This window comes from Arvicanthis niloticus, chromosome 9 (genome assembly GCF_011762505.2).
Source record: "Arvicanthis niloticus isolate mArvNil1 chromosome 9, mArvNil1.pat.X, whole genome shotgun sequence".
In the NCBI taxonomy this organism is placed as follows: domain Eukaryota; kingdom Metazoa; phylum Chordata; class Mammalia; order Rodentia; family Muridae; genus Arvicanthis; species Arvicanthis niloticus.
In genome coordinates this window covers 44,175,531-44,197,850 of record NC_047666.1, presented here as the reverse complement: position 1 = coordinate 44,197,850, position 22,320 = coordinate 44,175,531, and the positions used below count along the sequence as shown (strand labels likewise).

General features: G+C 38.0%; 1 pseudogene; it reads left to right on the top strand.

Annotated features, from left to right (window-relative positions):
- The first annotated feature begins 489 nt into the window (after nucleotides 1-489).
- LOC117715211 (succinate dehydrogenase [ubiquinone] flavoprotein subunit, mitochondrial pseudogene) lies at nucleotides 490-2,725 on the top strand (annotated as a pseudogene).
- Nucleotides 2,726-22,320: the final 19,595 nt, after the last annotated feature.

Genomic DNA, 22,320 nt, shown 5'->3' with positions numbered 1-22,320 from the left:
GAATAAAGTAACCTGGCCCCATGGGGGCTCACAGAGAGTGAAACACCAATCAAGGAGCATACATGGGCTGGACCTAGGCCCCCAAATTTGTAGCAGATTTTCAATTTGGTCTTCATGTGGATCCTCTGAGCCTCAGTAGGAGAGGGGTCACTTAGTCCAGTTAAGACTCGATGTTCCAGGGTGGGTTAATACCCAAATGGGGCTTACCCTTCTTTGAGGAGAAGGTGTAGGGGAAATGGGGAGTGGGATTTGCAAAGGCAGGTCTGAGAGAAGGGGAGAGTGGGCTGAGATTTAGGATGTTATGTTAATAAAAAATAAATTATAGAAAGAAAAGGAAAACACCATAACTTTCTATAGCAGTGGTTCTCAACATATGGATCATGACTCCACAGAGACATACACCAGATATCCTGCATATCAGGCATTTCATTATGAGTTCTAACAGTTGCAAAATTAGAGTGATGAAGTAGCAACAAAGTGAAGGCAGACATGGCCCTGGTTGGCGCAGTTTCGAGGCTTCTTCAAGGGCGGTGCTTGGCGCTAGCTGGGGCATGTCCAGGGACACACCAGACACAGACCTGTGCCTTTCATTTCTCTGTTGGTGAGAGCAAGAAGGCATCAGCTAAAATTTCAGATGCGATTTCTACTCAATACCCAATGGTGGATCATGGATTTGATGCTGTGGTTGTAGGTGCTGGAGGGGCAGGCTTGCGAGCTGCATTTGGCCTTTCTGAGGCAGGGTTTAATACTGCATGCCTTACAAAGCTCTTTCCTAACTGATCACATACTGTTGCAGCAGGGAAGTATCAGTGCTGCTCTGGGGAACATGGAAGAGGACAACTGGAGATGGCATTTGTATGACGCCATGAAAGGCTCTGACTGGCTGGGGGATCAGGATGCCATCCATTACATGACAGAGCAAGCTCCTGCCTCCGTGGTTGAGCTAGAAAATTATGGTATGCCACTTAGCAGAACTGAAGATGGGAAGATTTATCAGCGTGCATTTGGCAGACAGAGCCTCAAGTTTGGGAAAGGTGGGCAGGCTCATCGGTGTTGCTGTGTGGCTGATCAGACAGGCCACTCACTCTTATACACCTTGTATGGAAGATCTCCACAATACGACACCAGTTATTTTGTGGAATATTTTGCACTGGATCTTCTGATGGAAAATGGGGAGTGCCGTGGTGTCATCGCACTGTGCATAGAGGATGGGTCCATCACTGAATAAGAGCAAAGAACACTGTTGTTGCTACTGGGGGATATGGGAGAACCTACTTCAACTGTACATCTATCTGCCCATACCAGCACAGGGGATGGCACAGCCATGGTGACTAGGGCTGGTTTGCCTTGCCAGGACTTAGAATTTGTTCAGTTCCACCCCACAGGCATATATGGTGCTGGCTGCCTCATCATAGAAGGATGTCGTGGAGAGGAAGGTATTCTCATCAACAGTCAAGGTGAAAGGTTCATGGAGAGATATGCCCCTGTTACTAAGGACCTGGCATCAAGAGATGTTGTGTCTCGATCCATGACTCTTGAGATCCGTGAAGGAAGAGGCTGTGGCCCTGAGAAAGATCACGTCTACCTGCAATTGCATCATCTGCCCCCTGAGCAGCTGGCCACACGTCGGCCTGGAATTTCAGAGACAGCCATGATCTTCGCTGGTGTGGATGTCACTAAGGAACCCATCCCAGTCCTCCCCACTGTGCATTACAACATGTGTGGGATTCCCACTAACTACAAGGGACAGGTGCTGAAGCATGTTTATGGCCAGGATCAGATTGTGCCTGGTCTGTATGCCTGTGGGGAGGCTGTCTGCCTCTAAGTGCATGGTGCCAACCGGCTTGGAGCAAATTCTCTTTTGGACCTTGTAGTCTTTGGCTGAGCCTATGCCCTCAGCATTGCAAAATCTTGCAGGCCTGGTGATAAAGTTCCTCCAATTAAGACAAATGCTGGAGAAGAATCAGTTATGAATTTTGACAAGTTGAGATTTGCCGATGGAAGTATAAGAACATCAGAACTACGCCTCAGCATGCAGAAGTTGATGCAAAACCATGCTGCAGTATTCCGTGTGGGAAGTGAATTACAAGAAGGCTGTGAAAAAAATCAGCCAGCTATATGGAGACCTAACACATCTAAAGACATTTGACAGGGAAATAGTCTGAAATACAAACCTGGTGGAGACCCTGGAGTTGCATAATCTGATGCTATGCGCATTGCAGACCATATATGGTGCAGAAGCACGGAAGGAGTCACAAGGAGCTCATGCCAGGGAAGATTACAAAGTGCAGATCGATGAATATGATTACTCCAAGCCCATCCAGGGGCAGCAGAAGAGTCCATTTGGGGAACACTGGAGGAAGCATACCCTCTCATATGTGGACATCAAGACTGGGAAGGTTACTTTGGAGTACAGACCTGTTATCGACAAGACCTTGAATGAGGCTGACTGTGCCACTGTACCTCCTGCTATCTGTTCCTACTGATGAGACCTGAAGCTACAGGACTAGCTTGTGTGATTATATATCATAGCTTACCTAGGTTTTCTCTCACACTTGTCTTGTGAAAATTCTGTTCTCGTGAACAAGAAGTCACTTCATAGATTATGATCAACAGCTTGGTAGTACTTGCTGTAAGGGACTTGACTTGCACCAGATCTTGTCTCTTTATTCTTGTGCAGTGATAAAACTGGCATAATTCTTAAATGAAGTACAAATGAGCAATCTTTTATGGCATATGTTTCATACAATATAAGTGAATGCTTGTTTGCTTGCTTTGAAAAATAAACCAACAAAAACACTAGCAAGAAGAGAAAAAAAAAAAGAAGTAGCAACAAAGTAATTTTATGATTGGAGGTCACCAGAACATGAGGAACTGTATTAAAGGGTTGCAGCTTTAGGAAAGTTGGGGACCACCATTCTATAGTACACTCTGAATACAAGCAAAGCTTAAAATAGGTAACAAAGTTTATGTATGTATCTGTGGCTTTTATAAGATTTTTGATAATTCCCCAGATTGTGTGTGTGTGTGTGTGTGTTTGCATATTACTTACTACTGTAGTTTTCTCATGCAAGTGGACTGATTATGAAAAATTCTGAGTTATCTATTAGAAAAAGTTCTTTTAGGTCACTTTTCCTCACATGTTTTATCACATCTAGTTTAATGATGTTAATCTCTGTACATTTGAAAAACCCATGTATTCCTTTTTTTCATTAATGGGTGATTTTTAATTCCCCTATATAAGCCTATTAACTCTAACATGTTTAGTATTTGTTTACTTTTTACTAAGTATCTAAACTTTCTGTTCACTTTCTCTTCTGGGTTAGGAAACTCCTTGAGTGTATCTATGAAGGTTTGCTTGATAGCTTTAGTTTTTGAGATGTGCAAGAGGAGTTGTGTTTGGATATGTGTACATATTCATCTTAGGTTTATTTTGTATGCAGCCAAGGCCTAAACATCCTTCTTAGCTCTCAACACTGTGTCACTGCAGGTGCTAAAATTTTATAACTATGTGATGCATAGTCATTTCATCAGGTGGACAGACTTCAGAAGAATCTTATCTTTGCAGAGAAATAGAAGAAGTAGGGCACAGGAGTACATCTTTTGTAGTAGTTTTTGATGGTTTATGCTACAAATAATAAACGTACACAAATCTGAGGCTCTTCCTCTTCCCTCCTCCTCCTCCCTTTCCCCACCTCCTCTTTCTCCTCCTCTGCCTCCTCCTCTTTCTCCTTCTCTTCTTCCTTCTCTTCTTCTTCCTTCTCCTTTTCTTCTTCCTCCTCCTCCTTCATCCTCCACTTTCCTTCATCTCCTACCCCCAAAAGATGGTGAGCATTCCACTTTCTTTATTTTACATTATTTTTATTGGATATTTTCTTTATTTACATTTCAAATGTTATCCCCTTTTCCAGTTTCCCACCCAGATACCCTCTCTCCTGTTCCCATCCCTTTGCTTCTATGAGGTTGTTCACCCACCCACTCCCACCTGCCCGCCCTCATATTCCCCTACACTGGGGCACTGAGCCTTCATAGAACCAAAGGCCTCTTCTCCCATTAATGACAGATAAGGCCATATTCTGCTACCTATGGGGTTGGAGCCATGGGTCCCTCCATGTGTACTCTTTGCTTGGTGGTTTAGACCTTGAGAATTCTGGAGGGACTGGCTGGTTGAAACTGTTGTTCTTCCTATGGGGATGTAAACCCCTTCAGCTCCTTCAGTCCTTTCCCTAACTCCTCCATTGGGGACCTTGTGCTCAGTCCAATGGTAGGTTGCAAGCATCAGTCTCTGTATTTGTCATGCAGTGGTAGAGCTCTCAGGAGACAGCTAGATCAGGCTCCTGTCAGCAATCACTTCTTGGCATCCACAATAGTATCTGAGTTTGGCAACTATATATGGGATAGATCCCTGGGTGGGGCAGTCTCTGGATGTCCTTTCCTTCAGTCTCTGCTTCATACTTTGTCTTCATATTGCTTCCATGAGTATTTTGTTCCCCCTTCTCAGAAGGACCAAAGCACCCACATTTTGGTCTTCCTTCTTCTTAAGCTTCACATAGTCTGTGAATTTTATCTTGGGTATTCTGAGCTTTTGTGCTAATATCCACTTATCAGTGAGTGCATACCATGTGTGTTATTTTGTGACTGGGTTACCTCACTCAGGATGATATTTTCTAGTTCTATTTGTTTGCCTAAGAATTTCATGAATTCATTGTTTTTAATAGCTAAGTAGTATAAATACTCCATTGTGTAAATGTACCACATTTTCTGTACCCATTCCTCTGTTGAAGGACATCTGTGTTCTTTTCAGTTTCTGGCTATTATAAATAAGGCTGCTATGAATACTTTCAAAGAACCAGTGGATTTTCTTTGCCCTTCACATTTTATATCTTATGACCCAGTGGTAGTGAAGGATTGTACCCATACTTGACTTGACACTAGTTTTTTGGTGCATGATTTTATGGAATAAACAGATAACCGTGAACTGTCTCCTTGGGGTTTTCTGCTGGTCACTTACCTTAAAGGCAGTGTGACACTCTGATTTTACAGAGAATGATGCAGTCTATACATTGTGCTCACAGGTGCTTCTTTTCTATGGGTAAACACAGACCACTTGTGCAGAGAAGTCCCTTGTGCCTAGTCTTCTGACCCTAACCGTACCATATGTTCTGGAATCCACACAAACAGACTTTGCAATCTGGGAAGATCTGTGTTCATCTGTTGGCATGTAAATTGTTCAAATGATGGTACATAATCTTAAGTATGTTAAGTAAAATATGGTGCATAAACTTAATTATGTTAAATAAAATATTTTCAAAGTATGTTTTTGCTTTTAACTTTTTGTGTTTATAATGCAGATAAAAAATTTACTTCAGCTCATTCTCCACTTTGACTGCCATTGTTCTGAGGTCAAGAAAAAAATATACAAATGTTAATGGTTCAATCATTGGAAATAACCTAAGAATCAGGCACATATGTCTTTTATAAATAGAGAGGACTTTGATTTTCATCATATGTTTGTGTATTTATGTTTCTATTAATAAGGAAGAGGAGGACCACACTGGTATGTCTGAAAGCTTCTGTCTGTTGGGCCTTTCTTATATTGTTCAATACAACTGATGACATCCATGGAATCAATTGTTATGTATTTGTATTATGTGCTTTTCTCCCTAAAACATATTTTCGAACAATAATTTTAAGAAGTTTTAATATGATTCATCATTGACAAATTATTTAATCATTGAACTCAGGATCTAAGCTAAGAATTCTTCAGGCTAATAAATCAGCATCCCAAAACTACAAAAAGTTGTCTTGGACCCATAAACACAATGACAATGTTAAATAGAGAGGTATTTTCACAGCTCAGCATTTACCAGAAACAGCCTATAGAAACCCTCTGCTTTTCTTGATGGATCCGACCATCCATCTAACAATCCTTTGCCTTGCTTCACATCTGATTTTGATATTTGTGTTCTTTTCCTGGTCAGATGTGTTTTTCTGATGAGTAGTTTTCTATAAATCGTCACAGTGTTGTTACTTCGGAAAACAGTATACCAATGGCTGATTAAAAAATTATTGACCCACAGCATTTGATAATCACACATATTTCCTCATTTTGTCACTGGTATAACTTCATTTTTTAAAATCTAAAATAGATTCTTCGCTCATACAATACAACCTGGTCAGAACATTCCCTCCCTCCACCTTTCAATGTCCCTATACCTCCCTCTAATCTACACTGCCTCTGTTTCCTCTTTAGAAAATGGCAGGTAAGTATAAAGTCAAATTAGAGGATGGAGAAGAAATTAATGAGTGAGAAAAAATAAAGATGGTCTCACAGTTTAAAAACTCATTAGTTAGTCAAAATTATATCAGTTAATAAAAATAGATGATCGGGTTATGAGCTTATTGTCTTCCATCCTATTAATTCACATAATCTGCAGAAATACACAGTTTACATCATTAGAATCATCATGTCTCCTATTTTTTTTTCCTGTCAAAACCTCAAAAAAAGTGTTTCTCTTCACTTGGTTGTTTCCTTAGCTGTGCAAAAAGCTTATTAGTTTTATAAAAATCCACTTGTAAATTGTTTGCCTTTATTCTTGGCCAAATAGAGCCATATCCACATCCTATACTGTGCTTTTTCCCCAATAACTATGGCTCTGTGCTACACCTTTGAGATGTGAAATGGTAACTCCTGTAGCATTGTACTTTTTGCTCAAAATTGTTTTATTTTGTTTATCCTTGGTTTTTTGAACTTTTATATGAATCATTTTGTATGAAGAATGTTGTGGGAATTTTGATTTCACATAATTGTAGTTCATCTTTGCCAACTACCCTGGCCTGGATAACAGTGGCTGGAGCAGTCTCTAAGCTGATATGCTCCCCTCTGGAAACTGAGTCCGGAGGCACCCTAGGGAGGCCATAGACCACAGAGCAGCAGGTAGGAGAACCCTCACACCACCCTAGGCCTTAGAAGCACAACTGGTAGTAGGGAGCCCCCAGAGGGCACCTGGCATCCAGACCCTGCCCCTGTGGAGAGGCACTACCCTACCTCCCCTGGCCCAGATACCAGTGGCTGGAGAAGTCTCCCAGCCGATCTGCTCCTCTCTGGAAACTGAGTCCAGAGGCACCCTAGGGAGGCACCTCTGTGTAAAAGAAAGACACTACCTCAGAGTAAAAGGATGGAAAACAAACTTCCAAGCAAATGGTCCCAAGAAACAAGCTGGAGTGGTGATTTTAATATCAAATAAAATTGATTTTCAACCAAAAGTAATCAAAAATGATAAAGAAGGACACTTCATATTCATCAAAGGAAAAATGTACAAAGATGAACTCACAATTCTGAACATCTATGCCCCAAATGCAAGGGCACCCACATACATAAAAGAAATGTTACTGAAGCTTAAAGCATACATTGCACCTCACACAATAATAGTGGGAGATTTCAATACCCCACTCTCAGCTATGGACAGATCGTGGAAATAGAAACTAAACCGAGACACAATGAAACTAACAGAAATCATGAACCAATTGGACTTAACTGACATCTATAGAACATTTCATCCTAAAACAAAAGAATATACCTTTTTCTCAGCACCTCATGGTACCTTCTCCAAAATAGACCATATAACTGGTCACAAAACAGGGCTCTACAGATACAAAAAGATTGAAATAATCCCTTGTACCCTATCAGACCACCATGGACTAAGACTCATCTTTGACATGGACAAAAACAACGGAAAGCCCACATACATGTGGAAACTGAACAATGCTCTACTCAATGATAACTTGGTCAAGGAAGAAATAAAGAAAGAAATTAAAGACTTTTTAGATTTAAATGAAAATGAGGACACATCATATCAAACTTTGTGGGACTCCATGAAAGCAGTACTAAGAGGAAAACTCATAGCTCTAAGTGCCCATAAAAAGAAAATGGAAAAAGCATACATTAATAACTTGACAGCACACCTGAAAGCTGTTAGAACAAAAAGAAGCTAATATACCAAAAAGGAGTAGATGGCAGGAAATAATCAAACTCAGGGCTGAAATCAACCAAGTTGAAACAAAAAGAACTATACAAAATATCAAAAAAAAACAGGAGCTGGTTCTTTGAGAAAATCAACAAGATAGACAAACCCTTAGCCAGACTAACCAAAGGGCACAGAGACAGTACTCAAATTAATAAAATCAGAACTGAAAAGGGAGTCATAACAACAGAAACAGAGGAAATTTAAAAAAATCATCAGATCCTACTACAAAGGCCTATACTCAACATAATTGAAAAATCTGGATGAAATGGACAATTTTCTAGATACATACCAGGTACCAAAGTTAAAAGAGGAGCAGATAAACGATCTAAACAGTCGCATAACTCCTAAAGAAATAGAAGCAGTCATTAAAAATCTTCCCACCAAAAAAAGTCCGGGGCCAGATGGTTTTAGTGCAGAATTCTATCAGACCTTCCAGGAAGACCTAATACCAATTCTCTTCAAACTATTCCACAGAATAGAAACAGAAGGAACAATACCCAATTCGTTCTACGAAGCTACAATTACGCTCATACCTAAGCCTCACAAAGACCCAACAAAGAAAGAAAACTACAGACCAATCTCTCATGAATATTGATGCAAAAATACTCAATAAAATTCTCGCAAACCAAATCCAACAACACATCAAAACAATCATCCATCATGACCAAGTAGGCTTTATCCCAGGAATGCAGGGATGGTTCAATATTCAGAAATCCATTAATGTAATCCACTACATAAATAAACTCAAAGAAAAAAAACATGATCATCTCACTAGATGCTGAGAAAGCATTTGACAAAATTCAACATCCCTTCATGTTATAAGTCTTGGAAAGATTAGGAATTCAAGGTCCATACGTAAACATAGTAAAAGCAATATACAGCAAGCCAGTAGCCAACATCAAACTAAATGGAAAGAAACTTGAAGCAATCCCACTAAGATCAGGGACTAGACAAGGCTGCCCACTCTCACCCTACCTATTCAATATAGTACTGGAAGTCCTAGCTAGAGCAATTAGACAACAAAAGGAAGTCAAAGGGATACAAATAAAAAAGGAAGAAGTCAAAATTTCACTATTTGCAGATAATATACTTAATGTTAATATACTTAAGTGACCCTAAAACTTCCACCAGAGAACTCCTAAACCTGATAAACAACTTCAGTAAAGTGGCTGGATATAAAATCAACTCAAACAAATCAGTAGCCTTTCTATTCTCAAAAGATAAACAGGCTGAGAAAGAAATTAGGGAAATGACACCCTTCACAATAGCCACAAATAATATAAAATATCTTGGAGTGAATCTAACCAAGCAAGTGAAAGATCTGTATGACAAGAACTTCAAGTCTCTGAAGAAAGAAATAGAAGAAGGTCTCAGAAGATGGAAAGATCTCCCATGCTCATGGATTGGCAGGATTAACTTAGTAAAAATGGCCATCTTGCCAAAACCAATCTATAGATTCAACGCAATCCCCATCAAATTTCCAAATCAATTCTTCATAGAGATAGAAAGAGGAATTTGCAAATTTATTTGGAACAACAAAAATCCCAGGATAGCGAGAACTATTCTCAACAACAAAAGAACTTCTGGGGGAATCACTGACCCTGACCTCAACCTATACTACAGGGCAATAGTAATAAAAACTGCATGATATTGGTACAGAGACAGACATGAAGATCAATGGAATAGAATTGAAGATCCAGAAATGAACCCACATACCTATGGTCACTTGATCTTTGACAAAGGAGCTAAAACCATCCAGTGGAAAAAGGACAGCATTTTCAGCAAATGGTTCTGGTTCAAACTTGAGGTTTGAAATGGTTCAACATGTAGAAGGATGCAAATCAATCTATTCATATCTCCTTGTACAAAGCTCAAATCCAAGTGGATAAAAGATCTTCACTTAAAAGCAGATACACTGAAACTAATAGAAGAGAAGTTGGGGAAGACCCTCGAATGCTTAGGAACAGGGGAAAAGTTCCTGAACAGAAAAACAATGGCTTATGCTCTAAGATCAAGAATTGACAAATGGGACCTCATAAAATTGCAAAACTTATGTAAGGCAAAGGATATTGTCAATAAGACAAAATGGCGACCAACAGATTGGGAAAAGATCTTAACGAATCCTACATCTGATAGAGGGCTAATATCCAAGATATACAAAGAACTCAAGAAATTTTACTCCAGACAACCATGTAACCCTATTGAAAAATGGAGTACAGAGCTAAACAAAGAATTCTCAGCAGAGGAAACTCAAATGGCTGAGAAGCACCTTAAGAAATGCTCAACATCCTTAGTCATCAGGGAAATGCAAATTGAAACAACCCTGAGATACCACCTCACATCAGTCAGAATGGCTAAGATCAAAACCTCAAGTGATAGTAGATGCTGGCGAGGATGACGAGAAAGAGGAACACTCCTCCGTTGTTGGTGGGATTGCAAGATGGTACAACCACTCTGGAAATCAGTCTGGCATTTCCTCAGAAAACTGGACATAGCATTACCTGAGATCCAGCTATAGCACTCCTGGGCATATACCCAGAAGATGCTCCAACATATAATAAGGTCATATGCTCCACTATGTTCATAGCAGCCTTATTTATAATAGCCAGAAGCTGGAAAGAACCAAGATGTCCCTCAACAGAGGAATGGATACAAAAAAAAATGTGGTACATCTACACAATGGAGTATTACTCAGCTATTAAAAATAATGAATTTGAGAAATTTTTAGGTAAATGGATAGATCTAGAATTTATCATCCTGAGCAAGTTAACCCAATCACAAAAGAACACACATGGTATATACTCACTGTTAAGAGGATGCTAGTCCAAAAGCTTGGAATAGTGAAGACTCAACCGGCAGACCATATGAAGCTCATGAAGACGGAAGACCAAGAGGGGATGCCTCAGTTCTACTTAGAAAGAGTAACAAAAATACTCAAGGGAGCAAATATGGAAACAAAACATGGGACAGAAATTGAAGGAGGGGCCATCAGGAGACCGTTCCACCTGGGTATTCATCCCATGTACAGTCACCTAAGCTAGACACTGATGTGGATGGCTGGAAGTGCATGCTGTCAAGAATATGACATAGCTGTCTACTTAGAGGTCTGCCAAAGACTAACACATTCAGAGGATGATGCTCACAGCTAACCACTGATATGATCAGAGTTTCCCAATGAAGAACTTAGAGAGAAGACTGAAAGAGCAGAAAGGGTTTGAGACTCCAGGAGGAAAGCAACAATACCAAATAACCAGAGCCCCCCAGGGTCTAAACCACCAACCTGGGAACACATAGGGAGGGACCCATTACTCCAGCAGCTTATGTGGGGGAGGATGGCCTTGTCAGGCATAGGTGGGAGAGGAGTTTCTTTATCCCATAAAAAAACAAACACAGAGTGTGTGTGTGTCAGGGGTGGGGGTGGGGGAAATGTGAGGGTGGGGAAGGGGTAGTGGGGGGGGAGGTGCGGGCACTGCCTCATAGATGCATGAGGAGGGGGAATGGGATAGGAGGTCTCTGGGTGGTAGGAGGAAGTGGAGAAAGAGGACAAAATCTGAACGGTAAATATAATACCCAATTTTAAAAAAAGATAAAAAAAGGGGGAAATGGCGAAAAAAAGAGAAAAAAAGAAAAAAAGAAAGACAAAAAAGAAAAATAGAAGATTTAATAACACAAATGGAAGGATTTAGAAATTTAGAAGGCAATTTTTGTTAATGGAAACAGCATCATAGAAACTGGAAAATCACACCCTCATAGAAGCACAAGGAGGGGAAATGGGATAAGGGGTTCCTGAGTGGTGGGGGGAATGGGATAAGGGGATAAAATTTGAAATGTAAGTATTACAACCAATTTGTAATACTTACAAATTGGAGGAGGAGGAGGAGGAGGAGGAGGAGGAGGAGGAGGAGGAGGAGGAGGAGGAGGAGGAGGAGGAGGAGGAAGAAGAAGAAGAAGAAGAAGAAGAAGAAGAAGAAGAAGAAGAAGAAGAAGAAGAAGAAGAAGAAGAAGAAGAGGAAGAAGAGAAAGAAGAAAGAACTCAAAATTACCAAGAGTCAAGGAAACAAATAACCTACTTATGCATCTTAACACAGAGTTCCAAAGTGAAGGGATAAAAAAGGCTAAAAAATATATAAAAATTTTTATCATTCTCAGAAATTTTGGAAATACAAATCAACACAATGAAGATTTTTTCCTCTTATCTTATAAGATGAACAAAATAACCACCATATAAATAGTGTAGATAATAGTGTAGAGAGACGGGGGGGGGGCAGTAGTAGAAAAAACACTATGGATGTTAGAAACTGTCATCAAGAAATATATAATTTGTATTTACCTGTAATTATATATAATACACACATCTGTGTAAACAGACTCAACACATGCCCATACACATATAATATACATATTCAAAATAGAATACAATTTTTAAAATACAAGGCAATGGTTCTTATATATTAATGAGGTGCAATGGGTTTCATAAAGTATTTCAAACAATATTAGGGGATATTATTTATCAAATCTTATCACGTCACTCTCTAGGAAAGGCACTTTTAAATATTTAGTTACATCCCCGTACTTGGAAGTAATGCTATACTGCTACTTAAAACCATGAGGGAAAAAAAATGAAATTACAGTATCACACTATCATCAGCTTTGCTCTCCACAAATTCTTTTCTTAGTGGTTATCAGGGGTCAGAGACCTGTATAGAAAACAATTTGTAACTTTAAAGGTGAAATAATTTTTGACTTGCATGATATCTGGCCTGTGTCACTCAGTCCTACCCAAGATGTGAATTACCCGATGTCTACTGTTCATATATGGTTCCCACTCAATACATTTCAGCCTCTTTAGGTACTGCTGCTAAAGTCACTGAAATGTTTGTGTTTATTCGAACTTTAGACAGTTACTAAGTAGCTTAATGCTAAAGCACAAAGACTAGACTAGTTCATTCAGCTTGCTTATTTTTATCATCTCTCAAATTATCTCATCATCTGATATCACAGCATGCAGATAGATTGTGTGTGTAGATAGATAGATAGATAGATAGATAGATAGATAGATAGATAGATAGATAGACAGACAGAGAGTGAGAGAGTGCAAACAGAGTAACCAGATTACTAAACTCAAGGCTCCTCCTTGACTACAACTGCATGGATATGCATGACTTCAGTTACAGGCATCATGCCTTGCAAATCCATTATGCTCCAGCCATTCTCCCTCATCACAGAATCACACTTCTGGTGTAACAATGCCAAGTCCCAATCTCCTTCACCCACCAAATAAAAGATTTAAGACTTCATGCTTTTAGTAGATGTATGAAAACTGTGTTTTTGTTTTCCTTCGTTGTTAAGAGTAGGCAAAAAAAAAACAAAAAAAAAAAAAAACAGAGGAGCTAGCAGTAATAATTTAGATGTAGTTTTTAATCACAGCTTATAGGTCAGCATCATGCTTTCTGGTTAGAACCACAAGGTAAAATGTCTACAAAATCATCACAAGTAATACTCATATTTTTTTATGTAGATTTAAAAATTTTAAATTATTTCTATTAAAGTTTAAAAGTTATGTGTGTGTTCATTTGTGTCTCTGTATGTGTATGTACATACAAGTTCAGGTTTTTAAGGAGTCAAAAGGAGCATATCAGATCCCCTGGAGCTACATTTGCAAGCAGTAGTCAGCCACTGTGGGGACTCAGTATTATATTTGGACACTCAGCAAGAGAGCAAGAGCAGTATGCATTCTTAAATGCTGAACCATCTCTCTAGACCTCACATTTAAATGTTTAACTCCTTGAATATCACAATAAAAATTTGAACAAAATGCATAGAAAGGATATTTAAGAAATAAAACCTTAAACCAGAAGTAAATTAGGTACAAATAATTTTTAAAGCAAAGCAGAGAACTAGAGTTTGGAAAATCCCTTTAGTAATAAAATATAATTTACAAAAATTTCTACCTTTATTTAGAAAGATTGCAGAAATAAAATATGAGGTATATTTCAAAATGTTTACAAATTAAGTGGAATTAAATAAAATAACCTATGAACATTAAAGCATAATCTAAAATTAGATAAAGGTTCTAATAGGAAATTCACATTAATTGGTGAGACATACTGGTGTTAGAACAAAGAATGATGCTGACCTGTGAGCTTGATGAGTGCCCTGACAATCGTGACTGGGAAGCTGTATTGGACTTATGTTCCTGACCCACCTTTGCTTTCCTATAACCCAGATGGGACAAGCTGCCTTGCCTCAAGTTTTTAGACCTTGTGGGACAAAGAAACAAAAAAAAAGAAGCTATGAGAACTCTTGTATTGTTTTAAATGTGACCAGTTATTCAGACTCATTCATGTGCTGGTCAAGAAATCAATCCAACATTAGAAATAAGAGTCTTCCATTGAGAGGCTGGGTCTGGACATTTTCAGAAACATATTTAGAAATTAGCTGCAGTTCTCTATGATGTTATGTTAGCAAGAGATACATTTGGGACAGGATCTGAATTCCAAACAAGTATTAATGAATGTGTAAAGGATTTTTTATAATAATATTTTTATTGGATATTTTATTTACATTTCAGATGTTATCCCCTTTCCCCATTTTCTACCCACCCAAGAACCCCCAATCTCATCCTTCCTCCTCCTTGTTCTATGACGATGTGCCCCCACCAACCTACCCGCTCCCACATCCCCACCCTCGAATTCCCCCCCCCCCCCGGGGCATCCAGCTTTCACAAGACCAAGGCTCTCCTCTCCCACTTATGCCCAACAAGGCTATTGTCCCCTACATGTACAGCTGGAGCCATAAGTCCCTCCCTATGTGCTCCCAGGCTGGTGGTTTAGACCCTGGGAGCTCTGGTTGCTTGGTATTATTGCTTTCCCCATGGGGCCACAAACTCTTTCATTTCCTTCAGTCTTCACTCTAACTCCTCCATTGAGAACCCCATGATAAGTTCAATGGTTAGCTGTGAGCATCAGCCTCTGTATATGTCAGACTCTGGCAGAGCCTTTCAGGAGACAGCTATATCAGACTCCTGTCAGCATGCACTTCTTAGCATCCACATAAGCATCTACCTTTGGTGACTGCACATGGGATGGATACCTAGGTGGAATCATCTACAAATGGCCCCTTTTTGAGTTTCTGTCCCACACTTTGTCTGCATATTTGCTCCCATGAGTATTTTGTTATTCCTTCTAAGAAGGACTGAAGCACCCACACTTGGTCTTCCTTCTTCATGATATTAATGTGGTTTGTGAGTTGTATCTTGAGTGTTGCAAGCTTTTGGCCTAATATACAATTATCAGTGATTGCATACCATATTTTGTGTGTGTGTGTGTGTGTGAGATTGAGTTACCTCACTTAGGATGATATATTTTCTAGTTCCATTTGCCTAAGAATTTCACAAATTCATGGTTTTTAATAGCTGAGTAATATTCCATTGTACAAATGTACCACATTTTCTGTATCCATTCCTCTGTTGAAGGACATCTGGGTTCTTTCCAGCTCCTGGCTACTATAAATAAAGCTGCTATAAACATGGTGGAACATATATCCTTGTTATATGTTGGAGCATCTTCTGGGTATATGCCAAGGAGTGGTATAGCTAGGTCCTTGGTTAATGATATGTCCAACTTTCTGATAAACCACCAGATTGATTTTCAGAGTAGTTGTACCGGTTTGCAATCTCACCAAAAATGGAGGAGAGATCCTCTTTCTCCACATCCTCACCAGCATCTGCTATCTCCTGGGCTTTTGATCTTAGCAATTCTGACTGGTGTGAGGTGGAATCTCAGGGTTGTTTTTATTTGCATTTCCCTGATGGCTAAGAATGTTGAACATTTCTTTAGATGTTTCTTGGCCATTCACGTCTTCTCAGTTGAGAATTCTTTGTCTAGCTTTGTACCCCTTTTTAATAGGGTTATTTAGTTGTCTGGAGTCTAATTTCTTAAGTTTTTTGTATGTATTTGATACTAGCTCTCAGTTGGATGTAAGATTGGTAAAGATCTTTTCCCAATCTGTTGGTTGCCATTTTGTCCTATTGACAGTGTCCTTTGCCTTACAGAAGAACAATGGCTTATGTTCTAAGATCAAGATTTGTTAATGCTCTTTTAATTGTCAAATTAAAATTACTTTTGTTTCTTCTACAGTATTTATTGTACTTTACATTGATTGTATACTTTCTAATTGTGTTAGTGTGTTGAAAGTTGGCATGTCATGGGGGTCTATCAACCAGCTTTTGTTTTATTGCCCTGAGTATTACAGAATTTTTGTTTTCTGAAAAAAAAAAGCTTGCAAGTACTGGAAGCAGTGAGTTAGGCTTTAAGCAGAAGCAAAAGCATAGTGGGGTCGACTATTGTTGGTATAACAGCTTTAATTACATTAATTGCTAGCACCACTGCTTCTGCAACTGCTTTGACACAAGAAGAAGTTAAGACACAAGAAGTAGTTAAGACAGGTACTTTTGTTAATCATTTAGCAAAAAAAAAAAATGTTACTAATGTGTTGCAAATACAAAAGGATTTAGATAGGGATTTTGATGAATGGATTGATGCTCTTTATCCTATTCAAATTACTGGAAGGAGGTTCAGAGTTTAAGAGTAAGGAGCCATCTCTAGTGTCATGCAAAATACCAATGGAGTTGTGTTAACTCTAAAATTTACAATGATGATCAATATAATTAGGAAAACGTTTAAGGACACTTCCAGGACATTTGCCATAATTCTAACAACTCTCAGGATGTTTTAACTTTGCATAGTGAGATTATGAATTTAAAGAATGCTTCTCTGCTGAGATTTGATGCTGTAGATACTGCTGATAAAATTATCAATGGCTTGAGGTCAGTATTTCCATTTCAGTCAAGGTTTAAGGATGGCATATATAGCTTGATCATGCATCAACATGTTGGCAGCCAAAGTACATGACTTGAAACTAAAAATGGACCCCTAGACAGAGTTTTTAAATTAACAGACTGACAAGCCCAAGGACAGGTAAGATTCTGCACAGGCCTTACCAACCTAAGACAGAAGTTCATTGCTTTTGATAATACATATTTCAGGATGGGGAATGAAGGCATTCTTCTCAGAATGACCTGAAACAGGTTCAGTATTGTATATAAAGTTAAAAAGTAGGAAATGTGGAGAGCTGTTGAGACTGCATGGCAGGAATCTGACATTGGCCAAGGACAAGAAAATGGGCTGCTTGGCAGGAATGTGACTTTGGCCAAGGATAAGGAATTGGCAAGAATCTGACATTAGGCTACAACAAAGAAGTAATTTTAGGCAGAAATCTTAATCTTAGGCTAGAACAAAGAAGTAATTTCAGGCAGGAATCTTATAATCTTAGACTAGAACAAAGAAGTAGGCTTCAGGCAGGAAAATGAGTCTGGGCTAGAACAGTGAAATAGGCTTAGATATTTCAGTTATCCTGATAAGCCCTTAGAAACAGTTATCACAAGAGTGATCATGGGCATTTGTTTATTGCCTTGCCTGTTCTTTGACTATTTGTGTTTATTATCTTGCTTGTTCTTGACAATTTGCATCAATTGTATTGCTAGTTCCTCAACCTAGAACTGACCTTAACACTTGCATGTAATTAAAATGCTAAAAGACAAAAAAGACGGAGGGAGATGGGATAGGAGGTTTTTGGGGGTGGAGGGAAATAGTTAAATGGGACGACATCTGAGATGTAAATAAATAAAATATCCAATATAAAAGAAAAAAGAGAAATGCACTTTAAAATATATGACAAAATATTTTTGATAAATTATGAATATAAGGTATTAGAACAGTAAAAGGCTCTTTTCAACAAGTATTAATATTTAGAATTTTCTTGCTATTGGAGGCAGTCAATATTTTCCCATGAGCACTCACAGTGAATGCTATGGATGATAGTTATGATCACCTATGCTTCTTCCCTGAAAGCAAACATGTCATAAAGCATCCTTCTGACAAAGCAGTTCAAGAAAAAGAGAAATAAGCATCGTTTGCAATGTGCTTTTTGTGAATCTGTGGCCTTGTGTGGAGATACTGTTGAAAATGCAAGTCAAGTGCCCTTCACCCAACCAGTTTGACTCTTCTATTCTTCATATTCAAGGTTTATAGAAGATTGTTGAAAAAGATTGTGAACCATAGAAAAATTCTTATGTGTATATGATTTATAGAGATAATCTCTAGTCTCTACTCTCCTCCCCACAAACACAGTAACTATGGGAGGAGTGAACAGATCTACTTTATGGCTGGAGAATTGCTCAGCAATTAAGGAAACTTTCTGTTCTTCCAGAGGGCTGAAACCAGTTTCCTAACACTGTTAGTCAGCTCAGAACTACTCGACTCCTGGGGAATATAATTCTTTTACCCTCTAAAATCACCAGCACACATGTGTATCTATCCAAATACTGACACATATACATACTTATAAAAGATAAAAATAAATCTTAGTATAGAGATTACTTTGTAATAGAATCTGTGTATGCTAAACATCACAGCACCCTTCCCTAGAGAATAATGATTCTCCACCTCTCAGAAGCCATTAATTGCGTTTTCATCTAAGGGGTGGGGAGTGTGGTGTGGATTGTGAGATACCTCTATGCGAATTTTTAAATATAAATGCTATATTGACTGACTAAAGTGATCCTTTATTTGTATTCTAACTATAACCTGGCTCGTATGTGATTTATAAAGCCTTTAATCATTAAAAACAGACTTATGCATAAAATGTGCATTATTAATGTCTTCCTATATCTTCCCCAAACTCATATTGATTATGCAATATGTTGTAGAGGATCATTGATCATTAACTTATCAATACTTTATGCAGAGTGATGAAGTCCAGTCTATAAATCTATGACAGTAAATTTGTTAGTCCAGTTCCCCTCAGCACCACAGGAACTTTCCAGCATTCAAATTAATAAAGAGCCTTACTGTACCTGTTTCCAAACACAACCTCATTTACTGATAATCTGGCATTGATTAGGTTTGTGTCTCTTTAAATGTTTAGATTGCTTAATGCTGAACAATTTAGATGTCAGTAGAGTGCACTGTAATTATCCAGGAAGAAATCACAGTGAGGATAAACTCAATTGGCTTACAATTTTTCTATTTGTACTAATCTCAAAATTTAAATAAATAAATGAAAGCACACAATTGTATTTTTAAAACACAGAGCCATTCATTTAGAATAGTCCCCACCTAGAGTCATGATAGCCTCATCTAAGGTGAATGTCAGACTTATGTGGCAAGGGTCTTTTGCAGAGTGAAAACATAATGCACCAGGAAGACTTGGCTTAAATAATGTCCCTGCTGGCCAGCCCTCTATTTAGTGCACTGGAAGGAGAAGCTACCAGGTATATGACTTAGTAGCAGTATTTACAGCTGTGCTGTAGTGTGTGTGGGCATATACATGCACGTCTTATTTAGAGCTGTAATGGAGAAGTGAAAATCAATGGTAGGTGAAAGATACAGGGTTGTATCTGGGAGAGTAAACAACTGAAAGTCTTTTCTATATGCTATCCAAGTCACAAAAGCATAAAAAGACATCTAATTTTCTTGTACCCTCCTGGGCACAATAGCTAGCATAGTTTTCTTGCACAGAATATCAAACCCAACAGAATATTTAAGACACTGTGCATATGCACACGGGCAAACATAAAATCAAACCTTTATATTTATGAACTGTGTCTCTATAGATTCAAACAACTCATGAAAAAGTTTTTGTGGGCAGAGGAGTTATGGCAATTTTGTTAAACAATTTGACTGGTTATTAACTATAAGGAATAGAATGTGGTAATTCTTTGCACAGCAAAGAAATTGTCAAAAACATTATGTGTCTCATAGAGGCAACTGAAAGAATATGAAACACATTGGATTTTCATGTACAAATAATATGGTGTGTTACAGAAGGATCATTAGCATCCTTGTGAGAACTTTGGTATTTGAGAGGGTCTTTGAATACTCCCCTATAAATCTGGAAGATCCAATGTTATGCCTTACTTGATCTTTTCCTTGTATGCTGCAAATATAAAATGTAGTTATGTTCTAAACTTTATGTTCATGGAACTAAGATATCTTGGGCTCATATTTTTTGTGAAATAGTTTATTTTCAGTTTTTCTCTTAAGCCTGAAAAAAATTTTCTTACAAAGAAATTGTTTGAATTATTACATTGAAATATATGAATTACATGATAGAGAGTGATCTTTAAGGAATTACTACTTTAATATTAATAAACAGGCACAAAAGACCAAGAAGAATATGAACCCAGAATTTCCTATGAAGAAATATAAACAAACTTCACAAAGTATTAGGAATAGAAGTATTGTGGAGCTTTCAGACATGCTTAAGATACAAATAAGGTATAAAAAACTTCTATGTAGTTTAAAGCTGCAGGCATTTAGCTGGCTAAGTCTCTCCACTAGCTCACCGAACTTAACCTGACTTCCTGGCCTACCCTAGCCACATGGATAGCTCTTTACCTCCCTGCTTTTTTTCTGGTCCATTCTGCTCATGTGTCTCTTTGATTCTCTGAGTTCAGCTTGCCTTTCCCTGCATCACCTCTAACTGCCCAGAAGTTCTACCTTCATACTTTTGGCCACTGCTTTTGGCTGTCAGATATTTATTATAACCAGTCAGAAGTAAGAGAATGGCAGAAGATCTCTTAGGTTGCATAAGGCAATGAGAAATGCCTGACCATCTTTTGAGCAGACATGAAACAACAACCATTTACAAATATAAAGTCTGTGATGGGGCCATAGAAATGGCAATACCAAAATCCTTCCAGCACTTAGCTCTCTGTTAGCACAGGATTACACCTTAAATCAATGTAAGAAAGTTCTCCTCCAATGGAGGAATCCAGGAATATATTTAAAAAACATAGAAGTGGTCAAATTAAGTTCACTTTTGTACAGCAAAATGAGTTCAACTACATTCATGAATGAAAGGAAAACTTATCTTATTATGTCAACATATACAAAAGAGATCTAAGAAAAATTAAATATACCATATGATTGATGTTTTTTCAAAACTTGGGAAGAATGAATATTTATACAATCTTAAAAAGAATAATGGATATTATATTTCAATGGAAAAAACTGCCTTTTTCCCTCAGATTATTTTGGCTAGAACAATATTGTCTATGCTGTTTACAACTTTCCTATGACAGAAAGGTGTCTGGGTAACTTGAGACATAGAAAGGAAAGAGATGAGAGGGGGAAGGATGAAGCAATTACAGATGAACAAATTGGAAACAATGATTAAAACTTCCTAAGTTTATAGTCCAAGAGTTATGCATGAGAAAACATAGAGAAAAGACTGCCAAAACTACTAAAACTTATAAAGATATGAAGACACCAAGACCTGCACACCATTAGTTCCTTTATGGAGAAGGGGCAGTGTGCTTCTGTGGCTTCACTCACAGCTGAGGATCCATTGGCAGTTGAAGGCTTCTGGAGAAGGCAGAGTCAGTTTTTCTTAGGAGGTGTCCCACATTTTATAGCTTATGCCCCAAGAAACATGTGGGAAATGCTAAAGACATAAAATCATAAAGTTGGAAGGGAAATTTTTTAGGGGGAGATGGTGAGTCACTGAGGAGTTAGAGGAGGGGATATGATCAACATACATTGTTTACATATATGAAACTTTTGAAAAATATAAATAAATGTTTAGTGAATTTACAAGATTTCAGGATACATATTCAATATGTGAAAACACCTAGACTGGTATACATGAGAAACATATACTCAGAAATAAAATTTAAGAATCAATGATGTTTCACAAACAATACTTTACATAACAAACAAGAATAAAATTGATAAAGTACAAAAGACCTAGAAGCTGTGAAGTACAAATTGGAGAAATGAAATCTAAAAATAAATGAAGCAATAAACCATGATCACAGATCAAAAGTTTATATGTTATTCATCATTGTCAAGTGGATTTAGAATGCCAACCCAAATCATAATTAAAGAAAACCTTGTTTCAGTGAGAGAAATGAATTAGAAGCTATCTGAAAACGTTGATGAAGTATATAATGGAACCATAGTCATCTGTTATCTGATTGGTTTTAGAACAAAGTTGGACGACTTCTACTACTTGATTTCAATGCCATCTATTATGTTTTAGTAATAAAGATATAAGTGTAGAATAGACTCAAGGAACAGAACAAAATGTTTGCAAAGGAATTTATACGTGAATACTTTAGTGAGGAGAAGAACAGACATTTTTAACAAATGGTTCTAGGACCTTAGGGTTGTAATGAGAAAAAATGAACTTGAACATTGACTACAGTTAATGAATAACAATGAATTTTAAA